This window comes from Strigops habroptila, chromosome 7, assembly GCF_004027225.2.
Source record: "Strigops habroptila isolate Jane chromosome 7, bStrHab1.2.pri, whole genome shotgun sequence".
NCBI classification, from domain to species: domain Eukaryota; kingdom Metazoa; phylum Chordata; class Aves; order Psittaciformes; family Psittacidae; genus Strigops; species Strigops habroptila.
This window is the reverse complement of record NC_044283.2, coordinates 22,651,957-22,673,464: the sequence shown is the minus strand read 5'-3', so window position 1 is coordinate 22,673,464 and position 21,508 is coordinate 22,651,957.

Genomic DNA, 21,508 nt, shown 5'->3' with positions numbered 1-21,508 from the left:
TGGTGTTAGTCTTTAAAAGACAAAAATTGACATTTGTGGAAAAGGAAAAGCCAGCATATGTGGAATACTGTCAAAGTCTGAAGTTAGGTTGTAAGAACACACAAAATAAAATAAACCTTAAAAATAGGAACTGTATGATTTCTGCAGTATAATCAGATAAAAGGTTGCTTTTGATCAGCATCACTGTCATGTCTTATCATCTTGTGACACTTATCCTTTACAAAAAATGCTGTGTACAAAATAGCAAAGGCGTGAAAAGCTCTAGTGACTTTTAAGAACGTAGCTCGCAGAATCCTACAACCCATGCAACAAATCTTGATTTTTATCCACCTTCCCTATTATGCCTTAAAACTTGTGATGCTTCGTCAACTACTGTAGGTCACTGTGGAAAAAAAACCCACAACAAAATCAAAAATACAAGCCCCTCACATTTTTCTTTATCTACATATATATGTATGTCTAACAATTTGGAAGAAATGGAACATATAAGGGTAACAGTTCTTGCCTGTACTTCTTAGATACATTTTTATAGTCTGCATAAAAGCATCTAGCAAAATGCTATTAATTGATACAGGCAGCATTATGCCATTTGGCAGATACACAGTTTAAAAAATGAGGTCATTAGCAGTCTGCTGAAAGGATGTGGATCTTTGCTATTTGTTATTAACAGCTTATAAAAGCATAATTCTTACGGTGTCAATATAAGTAACACAGAGCATTTGTAGACATGTACATACCAGGTGTTATGTACAAGCTATTCAGGAATGTTCTTGACAGTACAAGCCTACAGTTTCAGTAGGAATCATGTTTTTTCTTTAATCAATATATAAATATAGAAATATAATCTCCGTTGACACCATAGTAAGCTTCATATCTTAGAGTGTTTCTTGGTGTCCTTGAAATGAAAGTACAAATGGTATTTTAAAGCATTTAGATGCCATGCGCAGTAACTGCTCTAAAATTCTAAGATAGATTCTTGTCTAGCAGATTGGGTTTTTTGATCCTAAAGTAACAGGCTTTTTTATTTAAAGTAAAATCTTGTACTGTAGCATCCAGGGTTATCTAGTGATTTGTCACAACTTCAGTTATGTGACATGAGAAGAGCTTAAATGTTTCAGGATGGAGTGAGAGAGAAGATGGAGAGCTCAATTTTATTCTTTGTGTTATGCTTAAAATGTTGTTTGCATTCTAAGTAACCAGAACCTGAATAAAAAGTTAGTAAACCTCTGATACGCTACCTCAAATTGTTACCACATCTGCCAGGTGAGGCAGGACATAGCACAGCAATCAACCATGTATGACCTTTGGGGGAACCTGAGTGGTGTAAGAATTGTGCCAATAGGTTGGACTGTTTTTTTTAATGTCAAGAAATGCTGCTGCATTGTTTTTTTCCTTTTAAATGAAACAACACAGTGGCCCTGATGTAATGATCCAGTACCACTTTTGGAAGAAGGTGTTTGTGTTTACAAAATTCTAGCATAATCAAAATATGGCCATCTGAAATTACTTCAGCAATTCTGACAAGCCTCTCTATCATCTCATTTTTATGGAGCACTAATTTGTGCTTTTAGATATCTGGCAACTCAGAAGTGGCTATTCCTATCAAGAAACCACGACATACAATTTGGGCAGGAATGAGGCATGATATCCCCCTTAATGATTTCTTACATTTGCATTTCAAAAACAGATGTGTACATGGTTTTAAGCTGAATGATTCTGTTAGGGTCAGAGGAGCAAAGGCAAGGAAGTGATATAGTAGCTACACTCTGTTCACTATGTAAAATGAAAAGTTAATAAAATACTCACCTAAACCAAAAGTATATGATTGAAAATTTTGTGTATGCTGCCTTATCCCTTGAAATGCAAGTACTCCAAAGTGAATTTGTTCATCTTATATATGGAAATAATCCAATATGATGAAAGAGAGTTCTTTCATGGTACGTTCAGTGAAGTGTCCCAATTCTTACTGGCATCTCCATAATCACAAGATGTTGAGGATACCTATCTCCAAAGTCTACATGTTCGGTTTCCTGTTTGAATTTAAACTCCTCTAGGTATCAGCCTTTCTCCAGAATATGAGTGATATTTTATAAAAGTTTGTCATGAAAAAAGGTGCGATCTATGGCTGCATTTTTTAAAATAACTTGTTCATAGAAAAATAACACATTTCTGTTGGTAATAACTAAGCAAGACATCAAATTTTTAATGCACTGCTTTGTGTCACTCTTCCGGATTTATTTTGTGATAAACACTTATCTGAACATTCTAGTCATCTTCTCTGTCTTTTTTTCTTAATACCTTTCTGATGTTGTTACGAGTGTCTTCCACGAATCAGTGTACTGTGAGAAAGATGGAGAGCCCTACAGTGGTGTTTCCCCTGCATGCGGAGATGGTTCCGTTGTTGGAAACTGTTGCACACGTTCAGTTGGGAGAATTTTCTGTGGTAAAGGGAGAAGAATCTGGAAGGATTAAAAAAAAAAAAAAAAGAGATCCTGTAGCATGATCAGAGATGATCAGGTTGAGCCAAGAGTTTGACCAAAGAAGATTTTGCTAATCTAATGATATGTCTAAAAGTAAGGGTCTGCTTTGTAAGGGTAACAGTGGGTTAAATAGAGTTTTGTTTGCAAGATCTATTTTGTATTGAAACTATTTGCTTTTTTATTTTCTCTTTTAGTAGTTCAGTGTATGGAGCTCTGTTCTGATAATTGCTAGGTTTCTGGATTCAAAGCCCTTGTGGTGTTATACTGTATTTCTCATTAATTTTAAACTCCAGTCCTTGTACAACTTGCTGTACTGATCCATAGCATTACAGTTATCTTGTTGTGTGGATTTGGTTAAATTGTGCATATTGGTAGCAAGAGAATTATTTAATAAACAGGTAGGTTCTGCAAAATGGAATTATTTGTGCTCTCTGGTGCAACAGAGAATGTGTTGTAGAATCTTCTGACGTTTTTTTAGCTTGATTTCAAATGACCCGTGAGCTCCACATAACAAGTACTCTATTGATTCCAGGTTATTTTCACATCTTTATTTCATATCGAAACTTTGGCCTGTGCTATGAGCTCAGTGAATCTGGTTATGTAAAACCTGGAAAGCTGTAGGCATTTTAGGCAGACTATATAAATACATGTACAGTGCATTTTGAAAAAAAGCACTGCTAATTAAATGCAGACTTTGAAGTCTGTCATTACTTTGGAAAACACATTCTTGAAAGATGCCAAGGAGTTGGTCAATCTCAGAACACTATGGTGTTCTGATGACTGCATCTGTGACATGCATTGGCCAGATCAGACATTCTGGTGTTGAGTCATCTGCCTCAGAATAAGTTCTGAATCTTAGAGTGTCTACTAGTGTCTTGTGTGCTGTGGATACAGCTGTTTAAGACCAGAAGCTCTATAGCGGGCAAAACAGACTTGACTTGGAGAAAATTAATTCAATTTACTGCTAATTAAAATAGATTTGGATAGTGGGAAGCAAAAAGTCAAACATTCGAACAAGAAAGTTTAACAGTTCTTTGCTAATAACTGCAGTTACATGTTGAAACGAAGTGTTTAAAATACACTAAGGCATACCGAGGTTGTAAAAGAGATTTCTCAGTGCTGCACAAATGGGAGGGGAAAGACATCGGCTTCAGTTGTGCATATTAATATCCCCTTCAGCATTTTATTGGGTTTACCTGGGGAGGTGCTGTCAGTGGGGGCTGCAGGGCGGCTTCTGCGGGGAGAGGCTGGGGCTGCCCGGTGCTGCGCACACCTGCTTCCAAGTGGGTCCAGCTGCCTCCACAGCAGATCTTCTGCAGGACTGAGGTGAGCCTGTCAGCAAAGCTGGTGCTGCCTCTGTGAAAAGACATATAAGAAAGGGCAAAATGACCAGAGAACAGTGAGGAGAGAGGAAAAACTGTGAGGAACAGCCCTGTGAGCACCAAGGCTGGAGAAGAAGGAAGGTGGGGGGAGGGCTCCAAGCAAAGGAGCAGGTATTGCTCAGTAGCTTGTGGAGGACCCATTCCCAGAGCAGACAGACATTCCCAGAGGAATGGCAGCCTGTGGAGAGCCCACTCTGGAGCATGGGAAAACTGTAAGAAAGGGAAAGGGAGTGGCAGAGAGAAACCACCTGTTCACCTCACTATCCGTCCCCTCTGTGCTGCTTGGGGTGGGGGTCCTGCAGTTGCAGGAGAGAAGTTGAGCCTGAGCAAGGCGGGAGGTTTTCCTGTTTGTCTTTTTGTTTCTCACTGCCCAAATCTATTTGTATTGACAGTAAATTATATCAGCTCTCCCCAAGTTGGGTGTGTTTTGCTGGCAGTAGTAATTGGTAAGAGATCTCTCTGTCTTCATATTAATCCATGACCTTTCTCATCCTGTGCTATCTTAGATGATACACTATTCTCACACATGAGCAGCATGATGTGTTAAACATCTAGTAAAGACTATGCATATTTTCTGTATATGGGTATGAAAATGTCAAGTCTTGTGAGTCCTTAATGTAGACAGAGGAGATATCTGCTCAGTTATGTTGCTATTTAATTTCACACGTTGAAAGCATAAACCAGTAAGTGCCTCTATAAAGTGTTGTGTCCAGATATCTTTAATTGTCGTTGGTTTTGTTCCCCCCTGATACTTTTCAAGGCTGCATGAAAGTATTTATAAAAACACATAGCCACAAATTTGCTGTTAATGAAATGAAATGAACAAGAATTCAGGTCTCTCAGACAAACTTCTTTTTTTTTTAACTCAGTTTAGATACTTTGTATTTTTTTCCTGTCTGGGTACACATTTATTACTCTTAGAAGCCAATATTTGGAAACTACTCCTGGCACTAACAAAGGAAATCTTACTTCAGCCACAATGAGTACATTTATGAATTCTTATTCAGATATTTCCATAATCATTAGAGAAAAATCAATTGATAGAATTTGTATATTAATTATGCCTGGTTGCTCTTCGTTAGTTTCTGTTGAGTAAACATGGATTTACATTTTTAAGTATACCAAGTTATCTCTCCCTGCATTTAACACAACTAGTTTGAAAACAGACTAAACCAGACATAAGTGGACCAAACTGAATATTTTGCATAGGGAGTAACTTTATTTTCTGGCTGGCTTGTATGAGAAATCTGTTTCGTACATGTTCTATGGCTTGTATAAAATGCACAAAGTAATGAGGCTCATCATTATCATGCTATTGTCATTTCAAGGCACTGAAGTGCAAAAATTAGCATTACCATTCGTTCCACAAGTTTTTTACACATAATGAAAACAATCAGTATAAACTGAATGTTTCAAGTCACTGGCAAGCAATGAATTCATTTTAAAGGATGATTTATATAGCTCTGGAAAATCGTAGCTTCTCTGGGAACATGTATTTCTATGTTTCTGTTCTTACTGGAATTAAACCTGTTTGACTCTCCATGAGTTTGGAAGCAGTTTATCCACTTACTGTTCAAAGTTCATCATGTTTTTTCCTCATTCTTCTCCTTAAGCTTAGCAGGCATCATTCACTCAATCTTTCTTCAACAATGATGTCTTATAAGCCTCTGATCATTCATGTTTCTCTCTCCTGACTAGCTCCAATTGATGCCTGAAACTAAATGCAGCACTCTAAATGAGGCTTACTAATGTGGCAGGAAAAAGGATTACTTTTTATGTTGTAAACATAGTATGAGATTTCCCTCCTGTGCAAGATGACATTTCAACTTCTGTTCAGTTTGTATGTACTAAATTCCCAGGTTGTCTCTGAACTGCTGCTACCTGCCTGGTTACTCCCCACTGTACTACGTGCAGTTTATTTCTTTTTCTTGGGTGTGGAGTGTTGCATGTACTTAGTTCTGCCCTGCTTCTTACTTGCATGCTACTCCTCTGGCTGGTCTGTCGTAGTCTCTCCATTCTAGTCATATCTTCTAGCGCTCCCCACGGCTTCACTTCATGTGCCTCTTTCGTAAGTATTCCCTTTACTCTGTTGTTCACAAAAGTAAGAATAGAAGAATAGATCCTTGCCTTGCGGAACCACTCTTGATATAGTCCTCCCTTTTGGCAGGGAACTACTGCTAACTGCTTTCCAGCTACAGTTTTCAGCTGGTTTACACCTCTTTCATCTGCACCGTGCTTTTCTAGCTTGTGTATCAGAATATCACATCAAAAGAATTAGGAAAGTCAAGTTGTGACATCTGCTGCTTTTCCTCTCTTCTTAGGGTCCCCTATAGTGTTAGAGAGAGGATTAGATTGGTTGACAGTGTGTGTTCATGATAAATCCATGCTGACTTCTCATCTCTTTCTGTTTCTCCCTGTACTTAAGGCAGTTTGTTCTAGTATTACTTTTTTTTTATTTTTATTTTTTCTTTTTTTTCCTTTTTTTCAGGATTTTATTTCAGGCAAGAGGTCTATAAATATAAACACTTGGTTTTTACCTTATAAAGATGAGAAGTATGATGCCACTTTTATTTTCTGAAATTTGAATGTCCTTTAGAATTTCTCCAAGACAGCTGCTAAAATCTCCCACTTCATACCAACCATTTGAGGGATCTTAGGTCTGCATCAGCCTAAAGAGACTTAAAAGAACATAACCTATTTAACTACTCTCTAAACTACCACCTTCTTCTTCTTACCTGTTCTTACTGCTTGGTAATGTGATTATTTAAAAAAAAAAAATTACTGGTGAAATATTTATAAATAGATATATAGCTGTAATATGCAAAGACATTTTCACCATAGTTGTTTTTCTCAGCTTTCAGGTACTTTATTTCAGCTTTCTTGTTTATAGTCTCTTCTTTGAATGAACGTGATTTACAGAGAACAATAAAAATTACGACGTATATAAAATCAGCTTATGAAGTCATTTAGTCATGTGGGATTTGCATAGAATATTACCCATTGCTTGAACTGTGGTAATTGTTGTCACAAGAGTGAAAACTAGTTTAAGATTTGCATCATCCACATATTTGTCATATTCTAAACCCTGGTTACAGAAGTAAATGTTGATATTTGTTTTAAATTAACTTAAGATTGATCTGGTTTATAATTTAAAAATATTTTTTTAATCACTTTGGAGCAGCAGTCTCTCTGGAAATAGATTCACACTTGTAGGATGTTTGAATACTAAGGGCAGAACTTAAGTAGGTCGTCTTCATTAAGATAGGAAGTGAGTGGAATGGAGGAACCTATGTTCAAATTTGCAAATTCAAATGGTAAATTCTGCTTCAAGGAAAATAAACAGTGATTTTTTTTTTAATATTTTTTTTTTTTTTTTTAAACCTCTGATTCAGCTGTATTTCTGTTATTTCAGAGCAGGTACTACTGTGTACACAGCTCCTTGAAAGGGTTCACTGGAGGGATGTCAGATGGTTTAGGCCTAGCTGAAACTGCTGGTTTGAAGTATGGTACATGTTCAGGAACATATGGAATTCCAGTGGTTTGTGTTCAGAGCAGTTTGTTAGCTGCTCATGAGGCAGTCTTACTGTTTCAATAATAGTTGAATTTACTGTACATTGCAGGCAGGGGTTAACTTAATCCCACACACAATGCCAACCAGATCTGACAGTCTATTTAGAGGTGTGAAGCAGTGCATAGCCCTGTGAGAGGACAAATGGATTCAAAGAAATGTATCACTTTTAAGTCTTCTATGTATGTGTTCTCTTTTCCTGTGAATTTTTATCTAAGTAAAGGTAACATGCAGCTTTTTTTTTTCCTGAACTGTTCTGAAGTGCTGTTCAGCTGCAGTCTGGCAGTGTTAAGTTACAAAGAAGGCAGGTTTCTTACCCCAGTGATTCTGCATAACACCTTTATTTCAGAAGTTAGTCAAGACAAATACATCCTTTGGACCTTGACTTTCATTGAACTGCATTTGCTAGTGACAGGCTTTGATAATGTAGTATATATAATGCATATAATAACTGTAAACTAGGAATATGGAGAGTATAAATGCCGTGACAATAAATTTGATAGTAATACAATTGACAATGCAAGGGGCTGCTAATCCCGTTAAACATTTTTTTATTAAATCTGCCAGTAACAAGAAATAGTCAAATTCATAGAATCATAGAACGGTCAGGGTTGGAAAGGACCTTAAGATCATCTAGTTCCAGCCCCCCTGCCATGGGCAGGGACACCTCGTGCTAAACCATGTGGCCCAAGGCTCTGTCCAGCCTGGCCTTGAACGCTGCCAGGGATGGAGCATCCACAACCTCCCTGGGCTACCCATTCCAGTGCTTCACCACCCTCACTGTAAAGAACTTCTTCCTTATATCTAATCTAAACTTCCCCTGTTTAAGTTTGAACCCATTACCCCTTGTCCTACTACTACAGTCCCTAAGGAAGAGTCCCTCCCCAGCATCCTTATAGGCCCCCTTCAGATACTGGAAGGCTGCTATGAGGTCTCCATGCAGCCTTCTCTTCTCCAGGCTGAACAGCCCGAACTTTCTCAGCCTGTCTTCATATGGGAGGTGCTCCAGCCCTCTTATCATCCTCGTGGCCCTCCTCTGGACTTGCTCCAACAGCTCCATGTCCTTCTTATGTTGAGGACACCAGAACTGTACACAGTACTTCAGGTGAGGTCTCACGAGAGCAGAGTAGAGGGGCAGGATCACCTTTGACCTGCTGGTCACACTTCTTTTGATGCAGCCCAGGATACAGTTGGCTTTCTAGGCTGCAAGCACACACTGCTGGCTCATTTTAAGCTTCTTATCAACCAACACCCCCAAGTCCTTCTCGCAGGGCTGCTCTGAATCTCTTCTCCACCCAACCTGTAGCTGTGCCTGGGGTTGCCCCGACCCAGGTGTAGGACCTTACACTTGGCTTGGTTAAACTTCATAAGGTTGGCATCGGCCCACCTCACAAGCGTGTCAAGGTCCCTCTGGATGGCATCCCTTCCCTCCAGCGTATCAACCGAACTACACAGCTTGGTGTCATCGGCAAACTTGCTGAGGGCGCACTCAATCCCACTGTCCATGTTGCTGACAAAGATGTTGAACAAGACAGGTCCCAACACCGATCCCTGAGGAACACCACTCATTACAGGTTTCCAACTGGACATCGAGCCGTTTACCACAACTCTTTGCGTGCGGCCATCGAGCCAGTTTTTTATCCACCAAGTGGTCCATCTATCAAATTGATGTCTCTCCAATTTAGAGACAAGGATGTCGTGTGGGACAGTGTCGAACGCTTTGCACAAGTCCAGGTAGATGACGTCAACTGCTCTGCCCCTGCCCATCAGTTCCGTGGCTCCATCATAGAAGGCCACCAAATTGATCAGGCAGGATTTCCCCTTAGTGAAGCCATGTTGGCTGTCACCAACCACCTCGTTGTTTTTCATGTGCCTTAGCATGTTTTCCAGGAGAAACTGTTCCAAGATTTTGCCAGGCACAGAGGTGAGGCTGACTGGTCTGTAGTTTCCCGGGTCTTCCACCTTCCCTTTCTTGAAAATGGGGGTTATATTACCCTTCTTTCAGTCATCAGGAACTTCACCTGACTGCCATGATTTTTCGAATTTGGTGGACAGTGGTTTAGCAACTTCATTCGCCAGCTCCTTCAGGACCCGCGGATAGATTTCATCAGGTCCCATGGACTTGTGCACGTTCAGGTTCTTAAGATGGTCTCGAACCTGATCCTCTCCTACAGTGGGCTAAGGTCTTCATTCTCACAGTCCCTGCATCTGCTTTCCAAGACTTGGGTGGTGTGGTCAGAGCATTTGCTAGTGAAGACTGAGGCAAAGAAATCATTAAGAACCTCAGCTTTCTCCAAATCCATGGTAGCCAGTTCTCCCGATAGCTTCTGGAGAGGGCCCACGTTGTCCCTGGTCTGTCTTTTATTTGCTGCATACCTATAGAATCCTTTCCTGTTACCTTTGACATCCCTTGCCAGATTTAATTCTAGCTGGGCCTTAGCTTTCCTAACCTGGTCCCTAGCTTCCCGGACAATGTTCCTGTATTCTTCCCAGGCCACCTGTCCTCATTTCCACCTTCTATAAGCTTCTTTTTTCCCTCTAAATTTCCTCAGCAGCTCCTTATCCATCCATGGAGGTCTCCTGGCCCTCATGCCTCGCTTTCTTCTAGTCGGGACGCAACACTCCTGAGCATGTAGCAGGTGATCCTTGAATATCGACCAGCAGTCTTGGGCCCCCCTGCCCTCTAGGACTGTATCCCATGGAACCTTACTAAGCAGGTTCCTGAAGAGGCCAAAGTCTGCTTTCTTGAAGTCCAGGGCAGTGAGCTTGCTGCATGCTCTTCTCACCGTCCTGAGGATCTCAAACTCAACCATCTCATGATCACTAGAGCCAAGGCTGCCCTGGAGCATCACATTTCCAACCAGTCCCTCCCTGTTGGTGAGCACAAGGTCAAGCATGGCACCCCTCCTGGTCGGCTCCTCTATTGCTTGAAAGCGGAAGTTGTCTTCCACACAATCGAGGAACCTCCTGGATTGGTTGTGCCGATCCGTACCGTCCCTCCAACAGATGTCAGGATGGTTGAAGTCCCCCGTGAGAACCAGGGCCTGCGAGCGTGAGGCTGCTCCTGTCTGTCTGCAGAGCGCTTCATCCACAGAGTCCTCTTGATCAGGCAGTCTGTAGCAGATCCCCACTGTAATGTCCCCCATTGCTGTTTTCCCTTTGATCATGGCCCACAAACTCTCTGTTAACTGATCACCTGTTCTCAGACAGAGTTCCATGCTCTTGAGCCTATCACTGACATAAATAGCAACGCCCCCTCCCCGTCTGCCTGGCCTGTCTTTTCGAAAGAGCCTGTAACCTTCCATTCCGACACTCCAGTCACAGGAGCCGTTCCATCATGTTTCTGTGATAACAGTGACATCACATCCCCGTAGCCTTGCACACATCTCTAATTCCTCTTGCTTGTTCCCCATACTACAGGCGTTTGTATAGAGGCATCTGAGCCGAGCTCCAAATGCAGCCGACTCAATGGCTGGGGCAGCTGGAACATCTCTACATCTCTCCAAGCACTTATTACAGATGCTGGCAACTGACCAGGAATGTTGGGATGGATCAATGCTCCCCTCCCCCAACACATCTAGTTTAAAGCTTTCTTGACCAGCCTGGCAAGCCTTCTACCAAAACAGCTCTTCCCCTTTTTTTGCTATATAATTTTTTCTGTAAACTATATATTTTTATCCTATCTAAATATATATTTAGAATTACAGTCATGTAGGTTGGAAAGGATCTTCAGAGGTCACATAGTCCAAAGCAGTGGGACTAAAAAGCAGTTAGAGCAGGCTCAGGGCCTTAATGTTATGTTACGTATCAAGTTAAACTGCTGGCACTTTACTCATACCTCTGGTTTTGCACTTAACTCTGGCACTTCAGGGAAGTTTGAAAGGAAAAGGAAGTATGAGAATTTAAACAAAAAGAATTTCTAAAAATAATATTTTTAAAGGATTATTTTAAATCTTTCAGTGTAGTGGTTATGGGTGGCTACACACTTCCATCCCTCCCCGTTCCTGAATATGTCATTAACTTAATGCTGCTTCAGTTGTGGTTTGATTAAAGACACAAGGGTTGAGCATATTTTCCTGTGACGGGTAGCAAACAATGCTTTTCTGTGTGCTTGTGTAGCCACCTTTATGCAACTTCCATTTGCTGCAAAAGCAGAGCAGGTGGTGGGAGCATGAGGTGGTGACAGTGGTCACAAGCTGAGTGACTTTTGTTAGGGGATGTTATGGTGGCCTTGTAGTCTCATGAGATCTGGTGGAGTGTGCCACATCCGAAAGTGGCAGGCACCTGTATGCAATTACCATTAATTGTTTCATTGCTCCTTAGCACCCTGGATAGTGTCCGCAGACAAATTAGTATGTAGTTTGTGTGGCAGAGGCTGAGGAATTTAAGGTCCTGAGAGGAGTGAGCAAGACAATACCAGAATTATAACTCTGGTCTTCAGAAGAGCGTGTTTCAGCCTGCTCTGGGAGGTACCTGGGATGATCCCATGGGAAGCTGCCTTGCAGAGCAGAGAGGCTGAGGAGAGCTGGCTAATCTAGCACACCTCAGGGCATAAGAATTGTCCCTTCCTGTCAAGCAGGCATGGCAGAAGGTGAGCATGGATGAACACGGAGCTCCTGACTGAGCTCAGACATGAAAAGCAAATACACAGATAGTGGAAGCAGGGACAGGCTACATGGGAGGGATACAAAGACATTGCTCACTCATGTGGAAACAGAGTGAGGAAGGTGAAAGCTCAGCTGGGGCTGACATTAGCAAAGGAGGTGAAAGGCAGCACAAAAGGTTTCTCTATCTTCAGAAGATGGAAGGTTAGGGATGGGGTGGGCCCATTGCTCAGTGGGGCAGGGGACCTAGTGACAAGGGTCAAGGGTAAAGCTAAGGTGCTTAATACTTCTTTTGCCTCACTTTTCACTGGTAATGCTTGTTCTCTGGCCCCTTGGTTTCCTGACTCTCCGAGTAGAGTCTGTGGGAGTACTCACAGTATGGAAAGAAAGATCATTTTTGTCCCTTGGAGGTACACAGATCTGTGAGACTAGATGGGAATCATCTAAGGGTGCTGAAGGTTCTTAATGGTGTCATTGTGAAGCTGCTCTCTGTCATCTTTAAAAGGTCATAACAATCAGGTAGCTTCCTGATGGGTAAAAAAAGACAGACATCAAGAACAGGGATCCAAGTGGCCTCGAGCCAATCAGCCTCACATCAGTCCTTGTGAGGTTTATGGAGCTCTTGGTGTTTATGGAGCTTCCTGTTTCTAAGAGGAAGCTGTTTCTAAACACAAGAATGACAAGAAGTTGATTGGGAGTAAGCATTTATCAAGGGCAAATTCATGATGACAGGGTGGGATGCACTATCAGCATGTTTGTAAACAACATCATCTTGAGTGGAGCAATCACTGAAGTGTATAGCAGGGCTCCTCTTCAGAGGAATCTGGACAGACTGGAGAAATGGGCTGAGTGGAACCTCATGGAGATCAGCAAAAGCAAGTGCAAAGTCCTGTACTTGGGGTGGAATCATCTTATGCAACAATAGAATCTCAGGGCTGACTGTATGGGAGGCAGCTCTGCAAAATAGGTCCTGGCTGTCCTGCTGGACAACAAGCTGAACATGAGCTGGCAGTGTGCCCTTGCAGCAAAGGTGGCCAGCTGAATCCTGGGCTGTGTTAGCTGTGCAGCCAGCAGGGCCAGGGCAATGACCCTGTCCTCTATTTGGCACTGGTGAGACTATATTTGGTGTACTGCATCCGGTTCTGGGGCTTCCCAGTGCAAGAAGAATATTTATGTTCTGGACAGACTCCAGGAGCAGCCACCAAGATGGCTGAGGGCTGGAGCCTTGGAGGTTGTGTGATGTGCAAGGCTTGACTGGTCATGGCTGTGACCAACCTGATCTGCTGTAAGACTTGCTTTAACGAGGGGATTGGCACAGTTGACTTCCAGATCACCTTCCGATCTAAATCATTGAATGATTCTATGAAACCTGTATGCTGGGTGGGAGAGGGAAGACTTAGGAATGGCAATATAAATAATGCAACTAAATAAACAATAGCTGAAAGAGAAATTTTCTCTTTCAACAGTAATTTTTTTCTAAATTTTCACTTCAGAAGATAACTTTGAAATAAATATTTCTGTCTTATCTGAGGTAAATTGGATTAACTTTGATTTAGCATTGCTTTTGCAAATGTCTTTGTTTTCTGTTGGCTTTAATTGGCTAAATATTCTTAGCTGCTGTATTTTCCAGCTTCTGCTTTCTTGCTTTTATTTTTGTTTGGTCTTTCCTTAAAATGCACAAAATTCCCTGTTGTTTTTATACATGAAAGTTTCTGACTATCTGTAGAAAAAAAATCAAGGATGCTTATAATGCCATTGATTATCTGTGCTTAACAGTGTGCTTTATTTGGCAAAAAAGTTAGAATGACTCAGTAACGGGTCATAAGTTCCAAGTTTATTGATCTTCTGTCCATGTCATCAGTTCCTGCCGTGCTTTGGTATCCAAGTGGAAACATTGAACTGCATGTTCTACATCATCACAGACCATGTGTAAGCCGAGTTGCGCAAAAAAAATAACTAGTCATTCCATTGCACAGAGAAAGTAACACTAAAGAAATGAGAATTCTTAATGCTACATGGTACTACTGTGGGAAGAGACCAGTTGAGCAGAAAAGTTTATTTTTGAATCATAACACTTTCTGTCCTGAACACCACAGGAAGCTTCACAAGTGTAAATTATCTCTCCACTAATGAGCATCAGGGTCACACTTTGCTTGAGATTCTAAATCCATGTCATTATTCTAAAATGTGTTTGTGAAGAAAGATTCATTTGCTAGGTAGTGAAGGAGCTTTTAGGGATTGCTTTTAAGTGACTTTGATTAACCTCAACAAGAGCTTAAAATACTTCAGTGTCAGAACTTTTCACAGAGGTTTAAGATTTCCGTAAATGAGTCAAGGGAGAAAGGAATCAGAAAACCATAGCAGCTATGGGGCGATTGTGTAAATTAAAAGAACTGCAAACCTATAATTAATGGAATTATCATCTGTTACAGAATTCTTAAAAAATCACAGTCATAATTACATACTCTTAAATCTTTCTGAATAAAATGGTCTGTTAGGTAAACATGTTTTTATATATATATACACACATACACATATGTGTGTGTGTATGTATGTATATATATATCTTTGTGTATTTAATTTTTGAACTTTTAATGTGGCTTCAAAGGAATTTAATGAAGACACATTGATGAACATCAAGTTCATTGAATGTCAAATTGTGTTATTTCCCAAATGTTAAAATAGTACTTAATAGCCTTTGATGCAGCAAAATAAAATAGATGTTTTCTTTGATATGCATGTGCAGAACAAAGATGTCTTTGAAGTCTGTTTTTGTGTATTCCTTTAGCAGTGAAAAACTGATATAGGATCGTAAACTTAAGAGTATTTGAAAATATGAAAGCACATGAGACTTAAAAGGAAAAGTAGGACAATTTTCTTAGCAAAAAGTAATGCTACCTCTAGTGTCAGTGGTACTAATTGGCAGTACTTGAACTTCCCAAGACTTTAGATGATTAATTTGTTTAAATTAAAGGGATACTATTGTGTGAATAGGCTTTATAAACCATATATGATGTAGAGAAGTAATTCAATGCCAAAATGGCAAAGTATGTGACTTAAAGTGACTTCTGATTCATTTTAGGTATAGCTATTGTTTGTCAGTATATACCAGCCACCACTGGATACCAAAATGTAGGTATGTCCCTCTTGCACAGTCTGAAGAGGGATGTGGAATTTGATACATCTTGTTGCTTTGAGTAACTTTTTGCGAAGTATGTAAATAGGTATTTGAAAGGATATGTTTCCTCTACAAGAGTTAAAAATAAACCAGCAAACAAACCTCTCTAATGCTCTTCATTTTTTAGGTATGATCCGAAAACTTTCTGTTCATTATTTCTACACCTATACTTTGTATTGTAGAATAAAAAACGTCTTTGTTTCAGAAGCCCTTGCTAAAGTTTCTTTATGACAGCCAAATGGCACTTCAGATTCTGTTCCCCTGCAAATTTGTTGCAAATTGACAACAATTTCACAATTCTTTTATATTTACTTTTTGATGACTGATGAAAATAAGAAATTTCTTTCGCTTCTCTTATGTCTCTATGTCCAAAGTCTAAAACTGGGTTTCTTCAGAGAACCTTTCGTGTTCAGTGGCATTAATTATATGCTTATCTTTGGGTTCACAATCGAATCCATCTACAACAGAATGAAAGAATTAGCATACCTAAAATGCAGGCTGTCCTAATGTGAGGATTTTCTCTTATTTCCTCTAAATACTGGCAAAATATGATTACTCTTTCTGTCTCCTAGAAGCTTCCCAAGTATTTTAAGATGTGGTGGGGAACTGGTGGCTCACAAATCTCTTCAACCTGCAGCAGTATCTCAGGCTGCTTCTGTGATGTCCTTGGCAGTGGTGCTGGTGAAATCAGACAGATGATGCAGACTTACTCCTCTGACAGATGATGCAGACTTGCTCCCTTCTGCCATTGTCTTTTTCTCTCTGCCTCTTCCTGACCTCCAACTTGTGAACACAACTCCTTCTCTCTCTGTTCCTTATAAACAAAGCCATTTCCCAGAGGCTCAAAGTAGCCTCTCCCCCATCTTACAGATGAGGAAATTCCTCCCAGTCGTAATTCCCAATGATGTTACCCAGGGTCTGAGGCCTGAGTATTCAGTTACTGTCTTGAAGGAGATTTGCCAGAGCATTCCCAGTTTAAAGTACATGCAGAAGCATGTACTTTAAGCATGGCTATCTTCCCTAGTATCAGCTTCATGAATACTTCCCAGACTTTTGAGCAATCTGCCAGGACCAACATATGCAATTTAGACTGTAAATGCCTAGAGTACCTCTGCTGGTTTTGAAGACAGAAGCAGGAAGAGTGCTTGGTTAGCAATTCTTCATTAGGAGCTTCTAAGTAATCACAAGCATGAAAAAAGTGGTAGATGAGCGTTAGTGATGTGTGGTGTTTTCCAAAGGATGCTATGATCAAAGCAAGCTTCTAGTGGCTCAGCAGTACCTAGAACAACAGCTGCTTTAGGAGTTTAGTTAAATCCCCTCTTCTGAGCGGACTGACATCTGGGAGGCAGTGAGTAAACTGCGCCAGGAAAAACTCAAGGTTCAATCAATCTCTGGCACAGGTGCCGTCCCAGCCTTAAATGTCATGTTGTGCAATAGCTGTGACTGTCCCTTACCTAATGAAAGTACAAATGGTAACACTGAATGAAATTCCCATGTGTCAAAATGCAACTTCCATAGGAGAATGGGAACTTATGCATTGAAACACGTAAGGATTTGGAGAAAAGAATTGGAAGGGAAGGCAAAAGAAGCGGGAAAGGAAAAGCAGGGACGAGAAGAGATGAGAAGGAGAGGACAGGGAAGGGGAGTGCAGGGGAGGGCAAGGAAGAGCAGGGCAAGGAAGGGCAGGGCAAGGAAGGGAAGGGAAGGGGAAGGAAAGGGAGAAAAAAATAAAATAAACCAAAAGTATATTCTTTATATATTCTGTAGTCTTAAATATTTTAAAAATTTTTATTTCTTCTGAAAGGACAATGCAAATATAAGGCTAGCTCTTGTGATGAAGGGAAGTGGGGAATAAATAACCTATGTAGTGTATGGGCAGGTAGTAGTACACTGTTGCTTTAAGGTGTCTAGGGCTACCTGAGACTCCCTAGAGTACCCTAGACATTTGTAGGTATTACTTTGAAAATATTTGTTGGAGACCTAGCAAAACAGTGATTATTTGCATCTAGAAGACTCAGAAAGACTTTTATTGTTCTTTCAGTCTTCGTGTAAACACTTCCTTAAACCATTTTTAATTAGTATTGGTTACCGAGTATTTGAATTTTCCTGGTGGAAGGAACAAGGATACAATTATACTTAAATGAAAGAGTGAAGAATTATGTGACATTTGGAGTATTTTTGTCATTGAATGAGAAATTGTCCAAGAAAATGAAAGTTACATGTGGTACAAAGAAGGAAACAAATCACAGTCTGCAGTCATATTCCTATCCTAGTAAAATATCTCTGTAATAAAAAACATGTTGGCAGGAGATCCAGGTTTACGTTTTGTTTTAAACACTTAGAAAATTACTTTGACTTAAAGGTAAAAGATCTCAAGGAGCTGAGAAGTTAAATAAAAGGATTGTGTTATCTTGAATTCTCAGTGGAAGCTATCGTCCTACATAATTTATAGCAAGTTTTTCTTTGATCTTTTATATTTACAAAGAGTGTAAATATTCTTTTATATTTACTAGTGAATGCAAATTTTAAAGCTAAAATACACCCATTAATTCTACAGTTTGTACTTAAAGTATCTATTTGGATTTAGTTTATCTTGAGTGAATGTTGTAACAAACCAGTCATTAAGAAATACATTTATGCTTCTACATATACTTGCAAAACCTGCCTATAAGCTTCCCATCTCAATACCTGTAGCAGATTCTGTAGTTATGACAAGCTTGCGGTTAATTAAAAACTTAGTAGTCACCGTTTTAAGCTAACAAGGTACCTTATTCTTGATCTTCCTGCCATTTAGCTTTCTACTTATCTGGTATCCTTGGGAACTCTGACCAACTGGGCTTACAAATTCATTGTGGTTTTTAAATTAACAGAGCAGTATTCCAGCAGAACTATGAAGCTTGCAGTTGAAAATGTCTAGTTCTACTTGATAATTGAAACAAACAAAAAAATCCTTAAAATAACTAAATACTTTAACCTAGATTTGGCATACGGGCAAGAAAATTATGAAGTTATATCATTCCATCACCGAGAAGCACAGACTGGTAAATTCTGCAAAGTACTATTTTCTACAGGCACATCTGGAAATTAATTTTTGTTTTCATAGACATTATCAGTCAGAGCAAAATCACTGTATCAGAGTGCTTAGTTTACATCAGAATGTTAACATTAAAGTAAAAGACAACTTTGCATGTATGAAAGACTCAAATCTTCAAAAAAACAGATGAGGATTCTGTGCCTTTATTTCAAACAAAAAACCTCCACAACCAGCATTAATGATCCTGTCCATTTTCTAGTTAGTGCAGACTTTCAATGATTCCTTCTACTCAGATGTCTGGCGTGGGTTTTGTCAAGCAGGAAATGTCTAACTTTAAAGGTGCTATTAAAGGAACTGAAACTAAAAGAAAACTAAGTCTTAAGATCCTTTCCCTTTTACTCCTTGATACATCAGGGTGCTGTCAGGACTCATCCAACTCTAGCCCTGCTCAGATGATGTATGTATTAACACCTGCATCAGTTACAGGCTCAATCTAGCTCATGACACTGGGAGCTGTAAACAGTTCAACTTCCTTTGGAAATAAAGCACACGGTCATATTTTTCTTTGGAAATTTATGTGGCAAAAAAGAATCTTATAAAGCATAAATCTTTGATTTGAAAATTAGAGTTTCAGTCCCTGATCTCTCAAACCTTTATGCAAAAGAACACAGTTCTCCTGAATGGACTTAAGAGTCTACAGCACGGGATATCAGACTTTGTGGTTACACAATTATTTGCACAACCTTGAAGAAGAAGAAAATGCAACATAACAGGAAAGAAGGAAAACATTTCAGATTCTTCCTGAAAACTTGCTTTAATTCATATTTAAAAATTTAATATGGTTTACTGCTTTTCAAGATTCATTGAATTTCCCTTTCTAACAAACAAACTATGCTAGTGAAACTGGAGAGAAGAATATTCACATTGACTGGTGAAGATTTCCTCTGTATTAATAGCCATTCAGCGTCCCTTGTTCTACTCTGGATACATATTTAAAAATATGGACATCTATAGATAGCTTGCCTTATTTTTTAAATCAATAGCCCTATTTGTAAATTGCATTTCTTCTTTAAAACTAGATAAAGCATTCAGAGGGGAAATACCGATAATCCATTGTGTATCACTGTCCCAGTTTGCAAATTAGATGCATTCCATCTTTTTTGAAAGTAATAAGCTCTTGATTCTAACAAAACAAGTAAGTTGTTACTATTTATGAAGAGTAGGATAAAATGTAGTGTATGGCCCAAGTGTTACAAATAGTGTATCAGTATGTCATGGTTTAATTTGTCAGGCTTGCTCGCCCTGCTGGTGGGATGGGGGAGAGAATAGGGGAAAAAAAAGAGTTTTACACAGTTATTTCAGGTTTGCATTAAATGCAAACCACTCTGGATAACAAATAATTAAGAAGCAGAAACATGTTCATTTAATGAAACAATCAATATATATGTATGGCATGCAAATTTAAATTGTTAGCAGAGATCCAAGCTGGCCTCTCAGCTCGCTGCAGCAGTATGTGTGAGGCAGCTCCATACATTAATATAAATCCTTTTAATTAGTGTTTCTTTAAGGATTCCTGATGTTACATGCTAAAAGACAACTCTAGATTGGTTCAATCTTTATCCCTCGGCATAAATATCTTAACAGGAACCAAAAAAAGATCAGAAGTGAGACATATGAACTGCAAGAACAAATATTACTGAGTTCGAAAGAGCTAGCACTTGTGAAGTCCTATTGTATAAGTGATCATTTCACAGAGTTAATCAGATTTTGAGATAGTCTGATCACTCGTTGTTAGAAATACTGATAAATTTGCAAGACTCCATCTCTGCTGAAGTTCACTTCTAGGAATATTGTACATTTCAGGGTTTGTAAGAACAATTGACAGAAACTTTTTCACAGTACAGTATAACAGAGTTTCTGGGTGGGTAGAAACTCATTGGCACCACAGTATTATGAAGAGTGGCTTAATGAAAGCACAACTGCAGCCTCTCTCTGAGGAGAACAGGTTTAAAAAGGACTTCTGTTGCCAGAAGGAGCAGAATCAGCCAATCAGTGAACCAGAAACTATATATCTGATTGAAGTTCTGTGTTGGGTCTCTTCAATAATTCCTTCGAACAATAAAAAGCAGCTTAGACCTGGTGAGTGGAAAAACAATCCTTTCATGTGAATCTTTTCACTTGGATAGATAAGCTTGACTTTTCTAAGGGGCAGGAGGGAGAAGGTAAATCCAAGTTCATAAAGAAGTGTAGACTGTGGCACACTACTAGCTTTTCTGATGATGTTCTACTTAAATCAAGATTTTAACACATTTTATGAGGTTCCTCTGTTAATAGTATAATTTTCTAATAAAAGTGCCATTTTATTAGAATGGCACTTTTATTTTTAATTAATCTGCTCTACAGTACTGTAATACGTTTATGGTTTTTTGGAAGCATCACTTCCTTTCACAAAATAAATCTCGCAGATAGCAGAATTTCACTTCAGTCAAGAAAATATGTAGCTAATAGCAGCCAGTCCAGGTTCCAAAATGAAACTTAGGTACTATGATCATTCATTAACACAGTTAATGAATATACAGAAGTAGTAACCTACAGGAAAGAATTCAAAACTATTTTTCAATGACTTTCAGTTATTTTCAAAAACACCTTTTTTGCTGATATTAAGATGTTTATCTAAAAAGCCTTTATTTTCTTTGAAAATATTTAGGTTAATTTTGACCATGTTAGCTTTCAATTACTGTTTCTGAATCTTTCTTCTAGATGGTTAAGTAAAAAACCCTTTGTTTTTGAGTGAAATAAAATAATGAGTGACTCAACCTGGCTGTTTTTCCTATTTCTCTCTCCTTCATTATACTGAACTCCCCCACACCAAAGTAACATCTCAAAAATATTTTTCAAATCAGCTTCCCCACAAAATAATACCTCTTTTACTTGCACTTCAATAAGGATCCATATTATTTTATTTTTCCTTGAAGTAATGCCAGATAAGAATTATAAAGTGACATAATGCCTTGTGTCAAGCCGTATTTAAAGGAAGGAGAAAATTGTGGTGGATACTTCTTTGTTGTTACATAATATACTCTTAACAAATATTAAACTACATAACAGCAGACTTAGACTGGGTTTATTAATGTTCTTTCAATAATTCATTGATAGGATGGTACTGTATTAGTTTAATATGGAAGTTGCTTTGGAAGTAACAACTCCAGCATGCCTTTTTACATGAATTGGTAAAGCAACAGTATTCTCAATTCTTGAAGGA